Here is a 22,936-nt window from a genome sequence, read left to right as displayed (position 1 = left end):
AGGAAGGGAGGGAGGTAAGATCAATGGAAAGTAAAGGTGGCTAACTGGAACAAAAGGTTATAAAAAGAAAAAAAAGCTCAAAGATTGGCCTCTGGTAAGCCAACAAGTTTACCTCCTCCAACCTAGAAGAAAAAACTACCTCTGAAAGTATGATGCTAATAAACATCTATTCTGAGGGCTATTATGTGGGGGGAGGCAGTGGGGGACAAGGTTTCTGAGCAACTTCTCTCTGGGAAACACTGAGTTAACTGAAGTTAAACAGGTTTATTTAAGAAAAGACTCCTCAGACTCATTAATCTGTGAATATGCCTCGGGACTCTAGGAGGAGGCTGTACAGCACTTATGTCACCACGCACCTTCTTCTGCAGACTATCTTTATGGACTGAGACTTCCACAGGACACACGTTTAGAAACAATGTCTTTTCTAAAGGTTCAAAACACAAACATTCAAAATACAAAACTCAATTCCCTTATGTGACTCTGTCCTCACCAAACAAATTTTTGGTCTTCATACATGATTTCCCTATTCAACAGAAATGTGTGCTAGTTCCAAGAAACATATGAAAGAGGGATCCACCAGATAGTATGATTGTGCATTAGAGATTAATATATTGACATTCTAGTATATAAATCTTGTGATTTAGTCAGCAAAAGTAATACCTAGCCATAGAGAGAGAGAGAGAGAGAGAGGCAAGACATACACATACAAGCCAAAAAAAGAGTAAGCCATCCAAGTTAGAATTTCTGAATCCTCAAAGGCAAATTATTGAATGGGATATATTCATCAAGTCAGTGCTACTCTGCAGGTTCTATTAGTAGCTTATAAATCAGTTTGTACTAGCAATGCCCCTATCTCGCCATGAATCTTTTGTTCAAACAGATACAAACAACTACAATCATCAAATGCCTTATTATGATACATAATCACACTCAAGATCTAGAATGAGTATGTACAGTTCTATACACCTGCATTAGATGGTCACAGTCAGCCAGCTTTTTATAGATCTATTTGCTATTTTAATTTAGTCTTCTTAGTCACCATCAGACTGTCACTATTGTCAGTGTTTGTGTAGACCTCTTGCCACTCTCTTACTAATTTGTTGCTTCAAATGTATTTCTCAAAAAAATAAATAACTGAGCTTATCAAATGCAATGGTGAGGTAAACTAGGTTTTGATTCACCTGAGTTTTGATGTATCAAATTTCAATAGTAATAAATTTAGAAAAGCTAAATCTTTCTGGCGTTGTGTTGTCATTATCTACCTTCTGATTCTAAAAGTTAAAATCGTAAATTCTGCCACTGCCACTGTAGTCTTTAGCCTTATTCCTCCTTAAATACAAACTAGGAAGTATCTAAAACTAATGAAGGAGAGAATGAGATATGCCCAGAGCCTCAAAGTATCTCCCTATAAGATACCTTCATTAATGACAAGGGGAGAAACACTCACACTACGGTGGGGAAATGCAAGAGATGCCACCTTTTCTTTTTTTTTTAATTGGAGTTTAGTTGCCTTACAATGTTGGGTTAGTTTCTGCTGTGCAGCAAAGTGAATCAGCTATACGTATACATATTATCTACTCTTTTTTAGATTTCCTTTCCATTTAGGTCACCACAGAGCACTGAGTAGAGTTCGCTGTGCTACACAGTAGGTTCTCATTAGTTATCTATTTTACACATAATAGTGTATACATGTCAATCTCAGTCTCCCAATTCATCCCACCCACCCCTTCCCCGCTTGGTAACCATAAGTTCGTAAGAGATGCCACGTTAACCAAGCCAACATTACCAGTAATGGGATAAACAGACATCGCATGCCTCCTATATGGTGCTCAGGGAAGAACAATAGCATTTCTGTAGTATTCTTGCCAAAAATGCAAAGCCTGAATACAATCAAGAGAAAAAAGACAAATGCAAAATGCAGGACACTCTAGAAAATAAATGGCCTGTGCTCATAAAAAAATGTAAAGATCATACTTGACCAAAGAAAAAAAAAAAAAAAAAAAGACTAAGGAACCGTTCCAGATGGAGAGAGACTAACTAAAGAGGCATGACAAGTAAATGTAACATAGGATCCTGAACCAGAAAAATGTTGTATTTTACTATAAAAGACAATAGTGAACAACTGGTGAAATGTGAATATGATCTATAGACTGGATGATAGTAATATGTCAACGTTGATATTCTGATGTTGATAATGGTACTGTGGTAATGTATAAGAATTTTCTTGTTTTTAGGGGTAAAGAGGCACCAGGCCTGCAATTTACTCTGAAATGTTTCAGGTAAAGAAGATAGATACAGAGAAACAAAGACGCAGATATAGATACAAGGATAAAGCAAATGTAAATGTTAGTAAAGGGTGTTCAGAAATTCTTTGTAATGTTTTGCAGTTCTTCTGGACATCTGAAGTAACTCCAAAATAAAAATTAATAAAAATTAAAGCAATGTCACTAGAATTTTTGTTTTTATATTACAAAACATTATTAAAATAAAGATATCTGACTTGATCAACGTTATTTTCTCTTCAATCAGAACCCTCTCATCGTGCTAAATAAAAATAATCAACAACAGATAATTTGTTCAATGTGTTTTCGCTAACTTAAACTTCTAAATACTTTATTGTGTTGACGACCTAATAATTCTAAAGATTTTAAGAATGGGTAACTAGATAACAGGCAAGTATTCCTCGAGGAGAAGATGATTCAGGCAAATTTTAATTACACACTAAAGTTAACTTCAAATGAAAATTAACACTGAGGCAAGTTTAAAAGAGGAGAAAGTCCCAAAAAGTGTGGAGAGAAGTCAGATCAATGAAATTATGTGTTACCTTGGCCATTACAGAGAAGGAGGGTGATGAAAAGTATTCAAGGTTCCTTGAATGGAGGGTAATTGTTTTTCAGGTGGTAAGTGGAGGTCCAACTGCTTAGTCAAAGCAGAAGCTGTCCCTAAAAGCAGAAGACCCATGTACATACCATAACTAACATCTCTATGACACTGAAATTTACCAAATCCCTCCAAATGCACAAACTTGTTCCCTATTCCACTGTCATTTTACAGACAAGGTGCAAGAGATACTTCGCAAGGGGTAGAAGGTAAGTAAATATTAAGAATTTTCTAATATTCAAATAATGTTATTTTAAATTAATGTAATTTAAAGTAACTTCTTTATTAAATATGTCTAAACAAGATATTACAAAGACTTAGTTTGCGAAAGCCATCTTTTGTAAGCAGAACTTGTTTAATTCAACTCAGCAAAGCAGTACAGGTATGATTACCTGTTGAAATGTGAGGAAACTGTCCTGTTATATAAAATCAGGTTTCATAATGGTATTTGGCATAATAGGTCTTTTTCGTTTGTTGTTATTCTGGCCTGAAAGGATAACTGATGTCATTATTTTTGGTTTTGCTCTTTCAGTTCAGAGAGATTCTTTGTCCAGAACAGAATCTAACATATACCTATTAAAATTCTGAAACTCTACCTCCTGAGAATACAGGGTTTCAAGATAAAGATCTAAAGTTATTAGATTTTGATCCACAGGACTCAAAGATAAAAAGCATGTTGGGAAATAGGCCCCAACACACCATCCCTGTAAACTCACCTTGAAAATAATGGCTATATTCAAGAGTGGCAGTGAAAACTCAACAGTTTCTATTATAGAGCTTCCCTGTTGACCCCAACACAAATAGTCAGATGAAGAAAGGATAAGAGAACTGTTAGGCACTGAACTGCATCTCCTCTGCCCAATTCATATCTTTAAGTCCTAACCCTTAGTACCTCAGAATACGACTGTGTTTGGAGATACGGTCTTTAAAGAGGCAATTAAGTTAAAATAAGGTCATTAGGGTGGCCCCTAACCCAACATGACTGATGCTCTTATAAGAAGAGATTAGGACACAGACAACACACAGCACAGAAAAAAAGACCATGTGAAGACACAAGAAGACGACGTCCATCTGCAGGCCAAAGAGAAAGGCCTCCAGAAGAAAGGCCTCCATCCTGCCGACACCTCGATTTTAGACTTCTGCCTCCAGAAGTGTAAGAAAATAAATGTTGTTTAAGCCATCCAGTCTGTGGTAACTTGTCAAGATAGCCCTAAAAAACTAATACAGGAACAAATTTGAAAAGTTAAAATCTAGATAAGAATCCAGAACTCAAAGACACCAAAATAGTTTATAAAATGCTTTAAAACAAAAAACTAATGAAAAATGCCTGACAAGTTTAACTATTCATATCCATATAACAAAAACTTCTTTCCTTCAACTTTCTAAAAAGACTCAATAAACATTAAGTGAAAGTATAACATGCCCTTCGTTATATTCTGTCTCCTAGGAGAGTAACTTCAAGTATTCCAGAACATCCCAGTTCTGGCTAACTCTAGCCCGTCTGAGAATCCTGGCCTCTATGACTTTAAATATAATCAAAATGTCAACTTCCGTCCAGATCTAAAATATCACTTCTGGCAAGAATGGAATTTTACAAATTAATTACAAATCCATTTCCCTATAATTTCTCTTATTTCCACCAACTATTCTTTCAGTCAAACACCCCAATTCATAAAAGACCAAACTCTTTTAGTATTTTTTAAATTTAAAACTGCTCTGAAATTAGAATACAATATTTGTTCAGTTACAGTCGATTCTCAGAAATCAGAATTTAGGTTGCAATAATTTTTATTCTTTTAATGAAAGAAACAGCAAAGGATAAGAATCAAGACGCTAAAAAAGTGTTTCTAAAGCCCTCCTGGAATGTAAGGTTCCATACGATACAGGACTCTCTGACGGAAGCTCTAGTGGGACGTGGGGATACGCAGCCTCCGCAGAATTTCCACAGTTCTGTTGTACTTTTCTTCCACAGCACAAGCAGATTCCTCCTCCACTGCAGCAATCGGTATAAGCCACTGACTAAGGTCTAACAAAAGGGGTACAATTTAGCTCTCTGTTCTCAAAATGGGGGAACAGCCAGCAGACCACATTTGGGCATTTAATTACTTTAAGACTTTACTCCTTTCTACTTGGGAGTTTTCTAGGTTTTTTGATCTTTGTAGACTATAAAAAGACTGCTCTTCCAAAAAGATAACATCTAAAAGTTGCCTAGATTTGGAAATTAACAATTATACACACACACAATTTGGAACGATATATTCAAGGTCCTAATATTAATCTTAGCACAAAAGCCTAAGCAGAAATAGTTTATCAGTGTAACACTTTTATCAGTTCATTTTTAGAAGAAAGAGTTCCATATCCATTTCTCTCCTACACTCTTACACAAACACCTTTACAATGAAAAGGAAGCTTCTTTCAAAGCAGTATTTCCACTACGTTTGTTCATTTGTAACAATAATTTTTCAGTCAACTGACAAAAGAATAATAAGAGGAAGTTATTACTAACTAATTTGTGGCTCAGTTTGCCATCTGAAAAAAAATGACTACTGACAGGGTTTATTAATTATAATGACAACAGTAATAGTAAACGTGTTGGGACTTCCCTGGTGGCGCAGTGGTTAAGAAGCCACCTGCCAATGCAGGGGACAAGGGTTCGAGCCCTGGTCTGGGAAGATCCCACATACTGCAGAGCAACTAAGCCCCTGCGCCACAACTACTGAGCCTGAGCTCTAGAGCCCGCGAGCCACAACTACTGACCCCGCGTGCCACAACTACTGAAGCCCGTGCACCTAGAGCCCATGCTCCGCAGCAAGAGAAGCCACCGCAACGAGAAGCCCACGCACTGCAAAGAAGAGTAGCCCCCGCTCGATGCAACTCCAGAAAACCCACACGCAGCAACGAAGACCCAACACAGCCAAACATAAATAAATAAATAAATAATAAAAAAATAGTAAACATGCTAACCAATGTTTAACAAACATAGCATGCAGGATGTTACTGGTAAGATTCTTACAGTTAGGAAGAAAATGAGTGCTTGGTATAAACCAGGCACTATTCTGAGCATTTAGATGTATTAATTCATTTAATGCTCACAATCCTATAAAGCCGGTGCTATATTACTGTCACTTTACAGATGACGGAAATGAAGCATAGAGAAGCTAAGGAACTTGCTTACAGACACACAGCTAGGAAGGAGCAGAGTTAGGATTCACTTGTACTCAGTGAAAACAGTGGATGTTTGCAATTTACGGAAAAAATGATTAAATGAGTCCCCATTAGTCTACTACAATTGTTCTGAACCATTTTAGGGTCTAGAACCTCACCAAACTTCTCCCCAGAAAAGTGTGTATCCAATTTCAGAGGGCCCACAGACTCCCCTACAACTCATTAAAGAGTCCAGATAACCCAGGTTAGATGTTTCTGCTTTGGGAAGATGGCAATTCCAACACGGCTCCCTCCCTCCCCACAGTCTCTATTTCCCCGGACTCAGGGAGCTGCTGAGGATATGTGAAGTGCAAAGATTTGGGGCAAAGTGACAGCCAACAACAGGTAATAGGCTCTTCTCTCTCGTGGGCTGGGCAAGACTGAGAGACTAGCTTCAGAGAACTCCAGGGAAGAATGAGAAAGGCATAGGTCACAGAGACAGCTTGGCCTGCAGACATCCACGGACCCTGGAGAGAAACTCAATAAAGGCTCCAGAAGAGTCCCTGGTCTCTTCACCAAAGAGTCCAAGTAGTCAATAAACGATAGCTGGATTCTGTCCTTGAGACAAGGGGAATGCTAGGAGACATATGCTCTTGCTGTCCTCAGGAGTAGATATGGTTCTATCTGCAACCACTTGAAGAACTACTGCCCCTAGAATATTACATCAAAAGACGTCAGTACCGAGCACCCAAGACAACCACAGTAGACGGTGTACCCCACTGAAAAAGGATAAACATTTGGAATAACGATCATATATTAGAGCAGCTGAGGGACAGAAAAAAAAATTTATCCAAAAAACAGTAAGGGCACTTAGAAACTTCGAGAGTAGCAATATAAGCACACACACACTCCTTTATGCAATTAGACTTCCTGGGATAAAATAACATAATTTCCCAATTATGCAATTCAGTCAATTACTTAGAAGATGATCACTGCTTGAACCTGAATTAGTAGCCTGGAAGGAGAACATAAAGAATAATATCAAGAAACAGAACACAAATACAAAATGAGAGTAATCATGAGGGAAAAGATATGAGCCCTAGAGGGCTTGTCCAGAATACCTAACGGGCAAATAACAGGAGTCACCAAAGGAGAAAACTAACAAATGAGGAGAGGAAATAGTTACCAGAAGAAATTTCCCCTGAAATGAAGAGACACTTGAATCTGTACAACTGAAAAGGGCACATGGAGTAAAAGGCAGAGTTGATGGATATAAACATATACCTAGGCATGTAGGCATGTGAAGAAAAAAAAAAATTTCTGAATTCCAATATTTAAGAGAAAGTTGGGCCACCTTTCAGACAGCAAGAATACGTTACCTACAACGGAAGAGGAATCAGAATGACATCAGACTTAACCCTAGAAGCTAGAACACAGGAGAATGTAAAAACTACAAAAGACTAGAACAGAAACTCAAGAATCCTATACTCAATCAAAATATCATTCCTCTTTCACGGCTAAAGAAATATATTTGAGGATGGGGCATTTCAGAGCATATCATTCACATACTCCAGCTGAGGAAATTATATGAAAAAACTTTCTAAACAAACAAATGAACTAGAGAAGAAATCTTAAGGAGAAAGACAGAGAAGCTACAGTAAATGAGAGACATGCCTAGGGGTGTGTATATAGAAACTAAAGGGACTCTGGAAAAAGAACAGATAAACTACAAGGGAAAGTAACATATAGCCTAGAAGTATGAAATTATCTCAGAGACTCTTTACTGCTGGAAAGTCGAGAGAACCAGTTATATCATCTTTACAAATACTAATGGAGAAAATGTCTACCTGAAAAGGAGGATGAACATAAATACAATTTTAAAGGACAGAAAATCTCCAATTTATCAATGGGAAGCAATAGGAATAATTAGCAATTTAATTCAAGCAACAAATAGAAAAAAGAAAAAAAAACTGGAATATTATTTATAAAACACAAGTAAAGATGAAATAAAATCAAGTATTTAAAATCAGAAGGACTAAAATTTCATACTGAAAGAAAGAGTGTCAGACTGGGTTTTTCAAAAAAAACTTACGGAACAATTAAAGCAAGTGATACAGAACAGGCAAATAAAACAAAAAGAAGCAGGACACAGACATAGAAAACAAATTTATGGTTACCAAAGGGGAAGGTGAGGAGGGATAAATCAGGAGAATGGAACTAACATATATACACTACTATATATAAAACAGGTAAACTACAAGGACCTATTGTACAGCACAGAGAACTATACTCAATATTCTGTAATAATCTATAAGAATCTGGGGTTTCCCTGGTGGCGCAGTGGTTGAGAGTCTGCCTGCCAATGCAGGGGATACAGGTTCGAGCCCTGGTCTGGGAAGATCCCACATGCCGCGGAGCAACTGGGCCCGTGAGCCACAACTACTGAGCCTGCGCGTCTGGAGCCTGTGCTCCGCAACAAGAGAGGCCGCGATGGTGAGAGGCCCGCGCACCGCAATGAAGAGTGGCCCCACTTGCCACAGCTGGAGAAGGCCCTCACACAGAAACGAAGACCCAACACAGCCATAAATAAAATAAATAAATAAATTTAAAAAAAAAAAAAAGAATCTGAAAAAAACATATATATATGTATATATACATATATATAAATAAAAAACTGAATCACTGTGCTGTACATCTGAAACTAACATGACATTGTAAATCAGCTACATTTCAATTTTTTAAAATATTTTTAATAAAAAATAAAGTCAAAAAAATTTTTAACTGGGATTGACATATATACACTAATATGTATAATATAGATAACTAATAAGAACCTGCTGTATAAAAAAATAAAATAACATTCAAAAAAAATTTTTTAATAAAAAAAAAAAGTAGGAAATGCAACATGATATGAGTCAGGGTGGTATTTAAGATTAAACCCCTTAAACAAGATAAAGATATTATGTCATGATAAAAGGCAAACAGTAAGCCATTTCCTTACTGTATTTATATTACTCTCTTCCTACCTTCCAACTCCTGAACACCCTCTACTACCACTGTCTTGGGATGTTTTTTTCCTAAAAGAAAAGGGGAGTATAGAGCCAAAAGGGAGGTGCTTCCATTACAGGTGAAGTTAGATCAGGTAAGATCTAGCAGTGATTTAAACTCCAGGAATATGAAGAATAAATTCTAGTGCCCAGATAGTTGGGAAGGGCTCAGACAAGTATAGGAGCAACATTGGCTAAAATGGGGAGCAAAGGCTGCCTTCCGAGTTTAGACCCAGGGAGGTCTTCACTTTTGCCTAAACTCAGTTTGCCATGAAAATTCCAAAGAGAGCAGACGTTTGGATTTGCCCTCCTTTGGGCATCTGCCTGACTATGATTAGTGTGTGAGTGTATAACGTGCTCATGAGTGAGGGTTTCGTCGAGCCGAGTGGGTAGGTGTATTGTCCGTATTTGTGTTTACTTTTTTTTTTTTTCTGATCTCATTTGTTCAGATTTTTTAATCTCTTGTGTTTTCGAGAGCCGCTCATGCCCCACCCCCACCTTTGTCTTTGCAGTATTCAAAAGTTATTTTTTTCCCATCAACTATATGCTGGCTAGAACAAGAGTTATTTCTGCTAGGCAGCATCTTACCCCCAGAGCTCTCCAGCTCTTCTGCCTAACAGCTTTAAATCGGAGATTGAAGAGTCAGTTTTTCCAAACCACCCGTTTTCCACGTTAGCTTGCGAGGCCTTTTCAATTCTTTTTGACTCCATGCGCCTCTGCTACACTGAGATAGGACACAGTTATGGTTATGGTATCACCAGTTCTAGAGACGAAGGGGAAAAGGTGCACCAGGGCCCACCTAGCAGACGGGTTAGGTTGCTGCTGGGAGGTGGGGTGTCACTGTCCCCTTTGCACAGGCAGACTGTTTCCAGGACCCCTCAGAAACTGGTCCCCACTCCTCTCCAGGGCTCTTCTCATCCCTCTATTTACATGCATGTGTGTGTATTTTCCCTGTGACATTGGCAGTGACAGTAATTTCCCACCCAGAGAGAAGCTTGTGGTCCATGATGCTCCAAGAATGAATTTCCAAGTATTTGCCAGTGGAGGTGCAGAAGCTGTGACAAGAGTGAGTCAGTGCTGCACTTTCAGAGCAACTGTCTACTGCAGTAATAAATGGAAAATATCAGCAAAAAAAAAAAAAAACACACACACAGGCAAACAGTAATAAACCTATACTGTACATATTAAATTACTTTGTAGATATATATGTAAACATTATTACAAGTGCAAGGAAAACTGAGAGATGTATACTGAAGTAGTTATGGATGAAATTATTTAATGTCTGACATTTGTGTTAAAATACTGCAGCTATAAGGAGTAAAAGCAAGGAAAAGGAGGCATACATACAGGAAACAATACTGGCCAAGTAAACATGAAGTGAGGTAACAGATTCAGGGGCCTTTACCATACCACTCTCACTATTCTTTATTTATTTATTTTTTTTAATGTATTTATTTATTTTGGGCTGTGTTAGGTCTTCGTTGCTGCACGCAGGCTTTCTCTACTTGCGGCGAGCGGGGGCTACTCTTCGTTGCGGTGTGCAGGCTTCTCAATGCAGTGGCTTCTCTTGTTGCGGAGCACAGGCTCTAGGCGTGCAGGCTTCAGTAGTTGTGGCACGCAGGCTCAGTAGTTGTGGCTCGCAGGCTCTAAAGCACAGGCTCAGCACAGGCTTAGTTGCTCTGCGGCATGTGCGATCCTCCCAGACCAGGGCTTGAACCCGTGTCCCCTGCATTGGCAGGTGGCTTCTTAACCACTGTACCACCAGGGAAGTCCCAGCTCTCACTATTCTTGAGTACTTTTATATGTTTGAAAATCACCATGAAGAAAAGAGAGAAAGACAGACAAATGGAGGAAGGGAAAGAGGAAAAGAAAAATGAAAAAGGAAAGGAAACAAACAGGGAAAGAATCAAGAAAAGAAATGCAAGGATGTCATGGTGCAAGAATTTTTAGGGCAGTGAAACTACTCTGCATGATTCTGTAATGAGGACACATGCAGTTATACGTGTCACAACCCATAGACTGTGCAATCCAAAGAGTAAACCCTAATGTAAACTATGAGCCTTTGTTAACAATACCGTATTAAGGCAAGATGTTAATAATAGGGAAAATTGGCAGCTGGGGGTGGAAGGTGGAGTGAGCAAAGGGGTATATGGGAGCTGACTGTACTTACTACTCATTTTTCGGTAAAACTAAAACTGCTCTAAAAAATAAAATCTTATTTTTTAATAAATTATGAAAAACTTTATATATCTAAGATATCCTTGCATTTCTTTCTAAATAAAATAGATCCAATTTTTAAAAAAAGAGACAAAAGATATAGAGGAAGTGAATAAAACAATCAATAACCTTCAATAACATTGGTTTTTCTTTTGCTTTTTTTTGTGACCTTGGGCAAGTTAATAACCTTGATTTTTTAATAGATATTGCCTCATAAAATACTGAAGGTCTATCACAGAAGGGTCTAGAAAGATCTTTAAAGGCCTACCACTGAGAATGATACCAGCATCAAATGGATTCACATCTAAGTCTGAATTTTTAAAGAACAGATAATGCCTATTATTAACTAGACCCCAGAAAAAGAATACTCCCACAGTTAGCTTCGAAAAAATACATGTAACTTTACTACTCAAATCTGGTAAAGACAGTATTTTAAAAAGAAATAAAAATCAAAATATTTATATTCACAAAATCCAGCAAAATACCAAAAGGAAAATCATGATGTCTAATTAAAATATATTCCAGGAATATAAAGGAAATGTATCAGAAGAGTCTATAATGTTAATAAATTAAAAGATAAAAGGGCCAGTTCTTTCCTTATCAGTAGTAACTGGTAGATAATTAGGAATTTTGACCACAACTAGGGACAAAGAGGAGATCTCACAAGCCTTTAGAAGGAGAGAAAAATTTTAAATGATCAATAATCAGATGCATCTCAATATCAAGAGTAGAAATTAAAAGAAAGCAATATAAGGCCTTCAAAAAGTTAATTAAAAATTATTTCCAATCCAGAATTATATACGCAAAATTCTAAAAGAAAACTTAGGAAAAAACTGCGACCTTAGGTCAGGCAAAGATTTCTCAGGAACTACATCAAAAGCACAATCCATAAGTTAAAAACTTGGTAAATTGGGCTTCATCAAAATTAAAAACTTCTGTGCTTCAAATGACATCATTGGGGCTTCCCTGGCGGCGCAGTGGTCAAGAATCTGCCTGCCAATGCAGGGGACACAGGTTCGAGCCCTGGTCTGGGAAGATCCCACATGCCACGGAGCGACTAAGCCCGTGAGCCACAATTACTGAGCCTGCGCATCTGGAGCCTGTGCTCCGCAACAAGAGAGGCCGCGATAGTGAGAGGCCCGCGCACCGCGATAAGAGTGGCCCCCACCTGCCGCAGCTAGAGAAAGCCCTCGCACAGAAACGAAGACCCAACACAGCCATAAATAAATAAATAAATAAATAAAATGACATCATTAAGAAAATAAAAACAGGAGAGGACCTTCAAGATGGCGGAGGAGTAAGATCTAGAGATCACGTTCCTCCCCACAAATACATCAAAAATATAACTACATGTGGAACAACTTCTACAGAACACCTACTGAACACTGGCAGAAGACCTCAGACTTCCCAAAAGGCCAGAAACTCCGCACGTACATGGCCGTGTGTCTGACAGAGTCTTGGTGCTCCCGCCAGGTGTCAGGCCTGAGCCTCTTAGGTGGGAGAGCCGAGTTCAGGACGTTTGTCCACCAGAGACCTCCTGGCCCCATATAATATCAACCAGTGAAAGTTCTCCCAGAGATCTCCATCTCAATGCTAAGAGCCAGCGCCACTCAACGACCAGTAAGCTCCAGCACTGGACACTCCATGCCAAACAACTAGCAAGACAGGAATTATACCCCACCCATTAGCAGAGAGGCTGCCTAAAATCATAATAAGGTCAGAGACACCCCAAAACACAACACCAGATGCGGTCCTGCCCACCAGAAAGACAAGATCCAGCCTCATCCACCAGAACACAGGCACCAGGCCCCTCCACCAGGAAGCCTACAAAACCCATTGAAACCAACCTTACCCACTGGGGGCAGACACCAAAAACAACGGGAACTACAAACCTGCAGCCTGTGAAAAGGAGACCCCAAACACAGTAAGTTAAGCAAAATGAGAAGACAGAGAAATACACAGCAGATGAAGGAGCAAGGTATAAACCGACCAGACCAAACAAATGAAGAGGAAATAGGCAGTCTACCTGAAAAGAATTCAGAGTAATGATGGTAAAGATGATCCAAAATCTTGGAAATAGAATGGAGAAAATACAAGAAATGTTTAACAAGGACCTAGAAGAACTAAAGAGCAAATAAACAATGATGAACAACACAGTAAACGAAATTAAAAATTCTCTAGAAGGAATCAATAGCAGAATAACTGAGGCAGAAGAACGGATAAGTGACCTGGAAGATAAAATAGTGGAAATAACTACTGTAGAGTAGAATAAAGGAAAAAAAAAATGAAAAGAATTGAGGACAGTCTCAGACACCTCTGGGACAACATTAAACGCACCAACATTCGAATTATAGGGGTCCCAGAAGAAGAAGAGAAAAAGAAAGGGACTGGGAAAATATTTGAAGAGATTATAGTTGAAAACTTCCCTAATATGGGAAAGGAAATAGTTAATCAAGTCCAGGAAGCACAGAGAGACCCATACAGGATAAATCCAAGGAGAAACACGCCAAGACACATATTAATCAAACTATCAAAAATTAAGTACAAAGAAAAAATATTAAAAGCAGCAAGGGAAAAGCAACAAATAACATACAACGGAATCCCCATAAGGTTAACAACTGATTTTTCAGCAGAAACTCTCCAAGCCAGAAGGGAGTGGCAGGACATATTTAAAGTGATGAAGGGGAAAAACCTACAACCAAGATTACTCTACCCAGCAAGGATCTCATTCAGATTTGACAGAGAAATTAAAACCTTTACAGACAAGCAAAAGCTAAGAGAATTCAGCACCACCAAACCAGCTTTACAACAAATGCTAAAGGAAGTTCTCTAGGCAGGAAAACACAAGAGAAGGAAAAGACCTACAATAACAAACCCAAAACAATTAAGAAAATGGTAATAAGAACATACATATTGATAATTACCCTAAATGTAAATGGATTAAATGCTCCAACCAAAAGACATAGACTGGCTGAATAGATACAAAAACAAGACCCGTACATATGCTGTCTACAAGAAACCCCACTTCAGACCTAGGGACACATACAGACTGAAAGTGAGGGGATGGAAAAAGATATTCCATGCAAATGGAAATCACAAGAAAGCTGGAGTAGCAATTCTCATATCAGACAAAATAGACTTTAAAACAAAGACTATTACAAGAGACAAAGAAGGAAACTACATAATGATCAAGGGATCAATCCAAGAAGAAGATATAACAATTGTAAATATTTCTGCACCCAACATAGGAGCACATCAATACATAAGGCAAATACTAACAGCCATAAAAGGGGAAATCGACAGTAACACAATCATAGTAGGAGACTTTAACACCCCATTTTCACCAAGGGACAGATCATCCAAAATGAAAATAAATAAGGAAACACAAGCTTTAAATAATACATTAAACAAGATGGACTTAACTGATATTTATAGGACATTCCATCCAGAAACAACAGAATACACTTTCTTCTCAGGTGCTCATGGAACATTCTCCAGGATAGAGCATATCTTGGGTCACAAATCAAGCCTTGGTAAATTTAAGAAAATTGAAATCATATCAAGTATCTTTTCAGACCACAACGCTATGAGACTAGATATCAATTACAGGAAAAAATGTGTAAAAAATACAAACACATGGAGGCTAAACAATACACTACTAAATAACCAAGAGACCACTGAAGAAATGAAAGAGGAAATCAAAAAATACCTAGAAACAAATGACAATGAAAACACGACGACCCAAAACCTATGGAATGCAGCAAAAGCAGTTGTAAGAGGGAAGTTTATAGCAATACAATCCTACCTTAAGAAACAAGAAACATCTCAAATAAACAACCTAACCTTACACCTAAAGCAATTACAGAAAGAAAAAAAAAAAAAACCCCCAAAGTTAGCAGAAGGAAAGAAATTATAAAGATCAGATCAGAAATAAATGAAAAAGAAATGAAGGCAACGACAGCAAAGATCAATACAACTAAAAGCTGGTTCTTTGAGAAGATAAACAAAATTGATACACCGTTAGCCAGACTTACCAAGAAAAAAAGGGAGAAGACTCAAATCAATAGAATTAGAAATGAAAAAGGAGAAATAACAACTGACACTGCAGAAATACAAAGGATCATGAGAGAGTACTACAAGCAACTATATGCCAATAAAATGGACAACCTGGAAGAAATGGACAAATTCTTAGAAATGCACAACCTTCCGAGACTGAACCAGGAAGAAATAGAAAATATGAACAGACCAATCACAAGCACTGAAATTGAAACTGTGATTAAAAATCTTCCAACAAACAAAAGCCCAGGACCAGATGGCTTCACAGGTGAATTCTATCAAACATTTAGAGAAGAGCTAACACCCATCCTTCTCAAACTCTTCCAAAATATTGCAGAGGGAGGAACACTCCCCAACTCATTCTACAAGGCCACCATCACCCTGATACCAAAACCAGACAAAGATGTCACAAAGAAAGAAAACTACAGGCCAGTATCACTGATGAACATAGATGCAAAAATCCTCAACAAAATACTGGCAAACAGAATCCAACAGCACATTAAAAGGATCATACACCATGATCAAGTGGGGTTTATCCCAGGAATGCAAGGATTCTTCAATATACGCAAATCAATCAACGTGATACACCATATTAACAAATTGAAGGAGAAAAACCATATATGATCGGGCTTCCCTGGTGGCGCAGTGGTTGAGAGTCTGCCTGCCAATGCAGGGGACCACGGGTTCGAGCCCTGGTCTGGGAAGATCCCACGTGCCGCGGAGCAACTGGGCCCGTGAGCCACAATTACTGAGCCTGCGCGTCTGGAGCCTGTGCTCCGCAACAAGAGAGGCCGTGATAACCAGAGGCCCGCACACCGCGATGAACAGTAGCCCCCACTTGCCGCAACTAGAGAAAGCCCTCGCACAGAAACGAAGACCCAACACAGCCATAAATAAATAAATAAATAAAATTTAAAAAAATAATAATCACTTAAAAAAAACAAAACAAACCCATATGATCATCTCAATAGATGCAGAGAAAGCTTTCGACAAAATTCAACACCCATTTATGATAAAAACCCTCCAGAAAGTAGACATAGAGGGAACTTTCCTCAACATAATGAAGTCCATATATGACAAACCCACAGCCAACATCGTCCTCAATGGTGAAAAACTGAAACCATTTCCACTAAGATCAGTAACAACACAAGGTTGCCCACTCTCACCACTATTATTCAACATTGTTTTGGAAGTTTTAGCCACAGCAATCAGAAAAGAAAAAGAAATAAAAGGAATCCAAATCGGAAAAGAAGAGGTAAAGCTGTCACTGTTTGCAGATGACATGATGCTATACATAGAGAATCCTAAAGATGCTACCAGAAAACTACTAGAGCTAATCAATGAATTTGGTAAAGTAGCAGGATACAAAATTAATGCACAGAAATCTCTTGCATTCCTATACACTAATGATGAAAAATCTGAAAGTGAAATTAAGAAAACACTCCCATTTACCACTGCAACAAAAAGAATAAAATATCTAGGAATAAACCCACCTGAGGAGACAAAAGACCTGTATGCAGAAAATTATAAGACACCGATGAAAGAAATTAAAGATGATACAAATAGATGGAGACATATACCATGTTCTTGGATTGGAAGAATCAGCAGTGTGAAAATGACTATACTACCCAAAGCAATCTACAGAGTCAATGCAACCCCTATCAAACTACCACTGGCATTTTTCACAGAACTACAACAAAAAACCTCACAATTTGTATGGAAACACAAACGACCCCAAATAGCCAAAGCAATCTTGAGGAAGAAAAACAGAGCTGGAGGAATCAGGCTCCCTGACTTCAGACTGTACTACAAAGCTACAGTAATCAAGACAGTATGGTACTGGCACAAAAACAGAAATATAGATCCATGGAACAGGATAGAAAGCCCAGAGGTAAACCCATGCACCTATGATCACCTTACCTTTGATAAAGGAGGCAAGAATATACACTGGAGAAAAGATAGCCTCTTCCATAAGTGATGCTGGGAAAACTGGACAGCTACATGTAAAGGAATGAAATTAGAACACTCCCTAACACCATACACAAAAATGAACTCAAAACGGATTAAAGACCTAAATGTAAGGCCAGACACTATCAAACTCTTAGAGGAAAACATAGGCAGAACACTCCACGACATAAATCACAGCAAGATCCTTTTTGACCCACCTCTTAGAGAAATGGAAATAAAAACAAAAATAAACAAATGGGACCTAATGAAACTTAAAAGCTTTTGCACAGCAAAGGAAACCATAAACAAGACGAAAAGACAACCCTCAGAATGGGAGAAAATATTTGCAAATGAAGCAACTGACAAATGATTAATCTCCAAGATTTACAAGCAGCTCATGCAGCTCAATATCAAAAAAACCAACAACCCAATCCAAAAATGGGCAGAAGACCTAAATAGACATTTCTCCAAAGAAGATACACAGATTGCCAACAAACACATGAAAGAACGCTTAACATCATTAATCATTAGAGAAATGCAAATCAAAACTACAATGAGATATCATCTCACACCGGTCAGAATGGCCATCATCAAAAAATCTACAAACAATAAATGCTGGAGAGGGTGTGGAGAAAAGGGAACCCTCTTGCACTGCTGGTGGGAATGTAAATTGATACAGCCACTATAGAGAACAGTATGGAGGTTCCTTAAAAAACTAAAACTGGAACTACCATACAACCCAGCAATCCCACTACTGGGCATATACCCTGAGAAAACCGTAATTCAAAAAGAGTCATGTACCACAACGTTCATTTCAGCTCTATTTACAGTAGCCAGGACATGGAAGCAACCTAAGTGTCCATCAACAGATGAATGGATAAAGAAGATGTGGCACATATATACAATGGAATATTACTCAGCCATAAAAAGGAATGAAATTGAGTTATTTGTATAGTGAGGTGGATGGACCTAGAGTCTGTCATACAGAGTGAAGTCAGTCAGAAAGAGAAAAGCAAATACCATATGCTAACACATATATATGGAACCTAAGGGAAAAAAAAATGGTCACGAAGAACCTAGGGGCAAGACGGGAATAAAGACGCAGAACTACTAGAGAATGGAGTTGACAATATGGGGAGGGGGAAGGGTAAGCTGGGACAAAGTGAGAGAGTGGCATGGACATATATATACCACCAAATGTAAAACAGATAGCTAGTGGGAAGCAGCCGCATAACACAGGGAGATCAGCTCAGTGCTTTGTGATCACCTAGAGGGGTAGGATAGGGAGGGTGGGAGGGAGACGCAAGAGGGAGGAGATATGGGGATATATGTATATGTATAGCTGATTCACTTTGATATAAAGCAGAAACTAACACACCACTGTAAAGCAATTATACTCCAATAAAGATGTTAAAAAAAAAAAAAACCCAAAAACTTCACATGGAAAAGTAAGAGTAATAAGAAAGACTATTCCTACTGGATGCTGTATTATAATAAAAAGATATAGCATCTAAAATAGTGTGGTACCAGCACATGAATAAACAGAAAGGTTAAAAAAAGAAAATAGTAAACATCTGCATACATATGAGAATTTAGTACATAATGAAAATGACTTCTAATTAATGTTGAAAAGAATGATTATTCAATAATGGCTGTGACAAACAGGTAGCCATTTGAAAACAATAAAATAAAATAAATTCCAGATGAAGTGAAAATTTCACCAAGGAAGATGAAATTAGTACTAAAAGAAACCATGGAAGAAAAATGTTTCAATTATAATTGAATAGGAAAAGTCTAAGTATATCACAACATCAGAAATGATAAAGAGATTTAGAAATTCAACTGCAAAATTTAAAAACAAAAATTTTCTCCCTAGGAAGAAAAAACATATACGAAGTCAAAAAGACAGGCAATAGGTGAGACAAAAGTAGCCACAAACCATATCTGTATATTGTATATCTACATTTCATTTGTTAATCCTGCCATGAAACAAACACAGTTTCCGGACTGGAGAAGGAAGCAACTGTTTACTCACAGAGCATCTTCACACCATTTCTCACACCCCAATTCCCCATGGGTCTAACGTCCCTGTGCGTGCAGGGGGTTGTGCACCTATCACAGGGGCGGAACCCCAAAAATATTTATCTCAGAGCTTATATAAGAGTTGCTGGGGACTCCCCTGGTGGCGCAGTGGGTAAGAATCTGCCTGTCAATGTAGGGGACACGGGTTCGAGCCCTGGTCCAGGAAGATCCCACATGCCACGGAGCAACTAAGCCCGTGAGCCACAACTACTGAGCCCGTGAGCCACAACTACTGAGCCTGTGCGCCTACAGCTCATGTTCCGCAACAAAGAGAAGCCACCGCACCGCAACAAAGAGTAGCCCCCACTCGACACAACGAGAGAAAGCCCATGCACAGCAACGAAGACCCAACACAGCCAAATATAAATAAATAAATAAATAAATATTTTAAAAAAAGAGTTCCTGGCATGTCTGCCCTTCTTCATCTCTGGAGAGAGAGCAAACTTGCTCTGAGAAGCAAACAAATCCTTCTGGGGAGAGAGGGGGAAGGCCTCTATTTACCAATCTGGAATGTCAACAAATGGCTCTGGGGAAAGATAAGACTTTCACTCTAGCACTCTACCTTTAAAGCTGTTATCATTTAATCAGGTGCCAGAGGCCTTTGGTTAGAAAGCCCTCACTCTTTAAAAATGGGAAAATATTCATCGAGCAGTGCTTCCTGATGATATCACAAATGGCTAACTTCTTGAAAAAATAAAAACATCTATAAGTCAATAAGAAAACCCAAAGGGCACAGGAAATGTAAAGGAATCTATGAAGAAAAATTCATCCTCACTCATAATAAGAAAAATGAAAATGTGACACATTTTCCACTACCATACAAAGATCCAAAGGCAAAACTTGCCTTTTGGCCAGGCAAGTTCTTCTATAAAAGGCAACTTGATAATACTTCACTAAATTATAAAAGGACATATCACTTTCCAGGCAATTCTACTTCCACATGTGCAAAATGATGACGTATAGGGTCTTTCAATAATTGCACTATCTGCTAGAGCAGAATACTTCAAAAATTATCACTAGGAAACTAATGAAATTATATGACTGTACATCCATACAACTGAATACTAAAAATCACAAAAATGAAGAAGATAATGCTTTAAATTAGGTATGGAATACTACAAAAGATATATTTTTAAGTAAAACAAAAGGTTGCCTCTACAGGAAAAATACATGGTTGTGGTAACAAAAATGTGGTATGGGAAGTTGTTTTTCCAATGTATACTCTTCTGAACAATTTAGATTTTCTTTTAACCAAGTATTACCAATTCTTAGTATTTCAACTCAATAAAGTAGGAAACTAAAGTTATTCAAGCAAAATTACATATCATTTATTTCATTAAAATAACATTTTAATAAAATTGTATTTTTTGGTAAAGTATCCATCTATCTATCCATCTTTCAAATGAAGACAGAAGGAAACAGGTGAGCATGGGTGGATACATATGTGCACTCCTACTAGGAGAAATGAACAGAGACCATTCCAAGCAAAGGGGTAACATGATAAAAGGCACACAGAGGTCAAACTGAATGCAGGGAAAAGAAAGGAGAGATTAAGGCCACAGAGAAAAGGGACTTGTAATGCAAAAGCATTTGAATTTTATCTTTCAGCAAAAGCAAACAATGACTTTAAAAACAAACATATATGGGGATAGCATAGATAATCCTAATACATAAATTCTGACCAGACTGAGAACAAAACCAGTATTTATGCACCAAACCTGGTGACTTTCTCAGTGTTTCTCTTTAAGGAGAAACAGTATTTATTTCAAATATCGCTCTTAAGAAAATCTAGCAAAGTGAAGATGCTACTGACATTTCTGTTACCAGGAAAAAATGTACAAGTACTAAAGCTTGAAAAAGTGACAGTTCAATCAGGAAATTTCAAGGAAAAACAAAAAAAAACAAAAAAAAAAACAAAGAAAATTATAGCTCTCCAGGCTCAAACTGAAACACTAAATAGAGATAACATATATCTTAGAAGATAAACAATTTGGTGAATGTGCCTTAAGTATTATAATTTAAGGTTAGCAAAGAAATTTGAAACAGAAAATCTACTATTAAAAGGACATTTGAATTGTTTAAACAATATCAGAAAGACGTCATTGAAATATCTAAGAATGTCTTTCTGAATACTATGAAATCCAAGATCCTTTTTTCATGCTCCCATTCAGTTTCACCCTCCACCACCAAATATCCCTCCATCACACAGATGCTTCTTAAAAAAATCAAAATTTATTTGTCTGGTAACTGACAAGATTACTGCCACTGGAAGCAAATGCAAGAGAGAAAAGAGATACTGTTACACATTAAATGGGAGACAAATTATAAAAGTGCTATTCAACAGCATAAAATTAGGTACTATGAGATCTAATATGATAAAATTCTTTATGAATTTCATTTTTTTCCTGAAATTCATTTATAATCTTTTTTGAGGGTACTGAACATAATATTTCCTGGCAAGCCATCCATGAAACAAACTATAAACGTAGGTACCTAAATGATTTAGACTCCCTACACAGAATTATTTGATAATAAATATCAACTTTCAGAAGTCTTATACCAAAAACAACCATGGGCCAAACTTAAAAAAACTTACAGGCTGAGATAAATGAGCCAGAAACAAATAAAAAATAAATAGATTGAAAAAAAATTAGAACGTAGTAACAAAGTGCCCTAAACAAACACTGGTTATTAATTTTGCAAATTCTGTTAAGTACCCCAACTAAACCATCTAGTATTGTGCCTTGAATAAAATAAAAATATACTGTAGTCACTTCAAATTGCGTTCAGAATCGTATTACAAGCTATTAGTCTCATCATGACATAATAGTCTCCATTTTAATCAAAAACATGATTTCCCAGCTAATTATCTAATTAGACATTTTCATTATAAAGACATATTTTTAATCAAAATCAAATTAATCTTTAAAAAGCAAAATTCTGCCATTTCTAAAGATGTTCACAAGAATAGAATACAAGCTAAATAAGTTATTTCAAGCAGGAGTATCGTAAGTTTTGAGCAAAAACTACTGAGGTTAATACCTATACAAACTATAAATATGTATTACCATTGGTCTCAAAATGCATCTAGATACATAAATTCTGCCACAGTAAATGAAAATCAGTCTCATGGTATAATCTCATAAGCACAATGTTGAGAAAAGAAACCAAATATAAAAATCATACAATATGATCCCACTGATTTAAAGTTTAAATAAGAAACAGGCAAAATTAATTCTATTTCCTAGGTGTACATAAATAAAAGGAAGAACTATCCAGAAATATAAGGAGATGTTTAGAATTCAGTCAGAATAGTAAATAAGAAGATGGAGGCGGAAGATGGAGATAGTAAATAAGAAGATGGAGAAGGGGAAGAAGTTGAGGGGCGGGGGTAAGAAGCGCTGGGCATTTCGGTACTTCCCGATCCTACTGAGGCTTACGTGAACTCTTGCTTTTAATAATTTTTTCAACTACACATTTGTATTCTATGTAATGTTCTGTATGTGTGTGTTAGTTTACAATTTAAATCAAAGAAAAGGGGGAAGAAGGAAGGAAATAAAGCC

At 37.5% G+C, this 22,936-nt stretch overlaps 1 protein-coding gene across 5 annotated transcripts in view; it reads right to left on the bottom strand.

The window, feature by feature from the left end:
* PCCA (propionyl-CoA carboxylase subunit alpha) overlaps positions 1 to 22,936 on the bottom strand; it is a 373,607-nt gene that overhangs the window by 203,770 nt on the left and 146,901 nt on the right. The gene's annotated exons all lie outside the window — the stretch shown is intronic.

The sequence above is a fragment of the Eschrichtius robustus genome, chromosome 18 (genome assembly GCF_028021215.1).
Source record: "Eschrichtius robustus isolate mEscRob2 chromosome 18, mEscRob2.pri, whole genome shotgun sequence".
In the NCBI taxonomy this organism is placed as follows: domain Eukaryota; kingdom Metazoa; phylum Chordata; class Mammalia; order Artiodactyla; family Eschrichtiidae; genus Eschrichtius; species Eschrichtius robustus.
The sequence above is the reverse complement of the archived record's forward strand: the minus strand, read 5'-3'. Positions and strand labels throughout refer to the sequence as shown.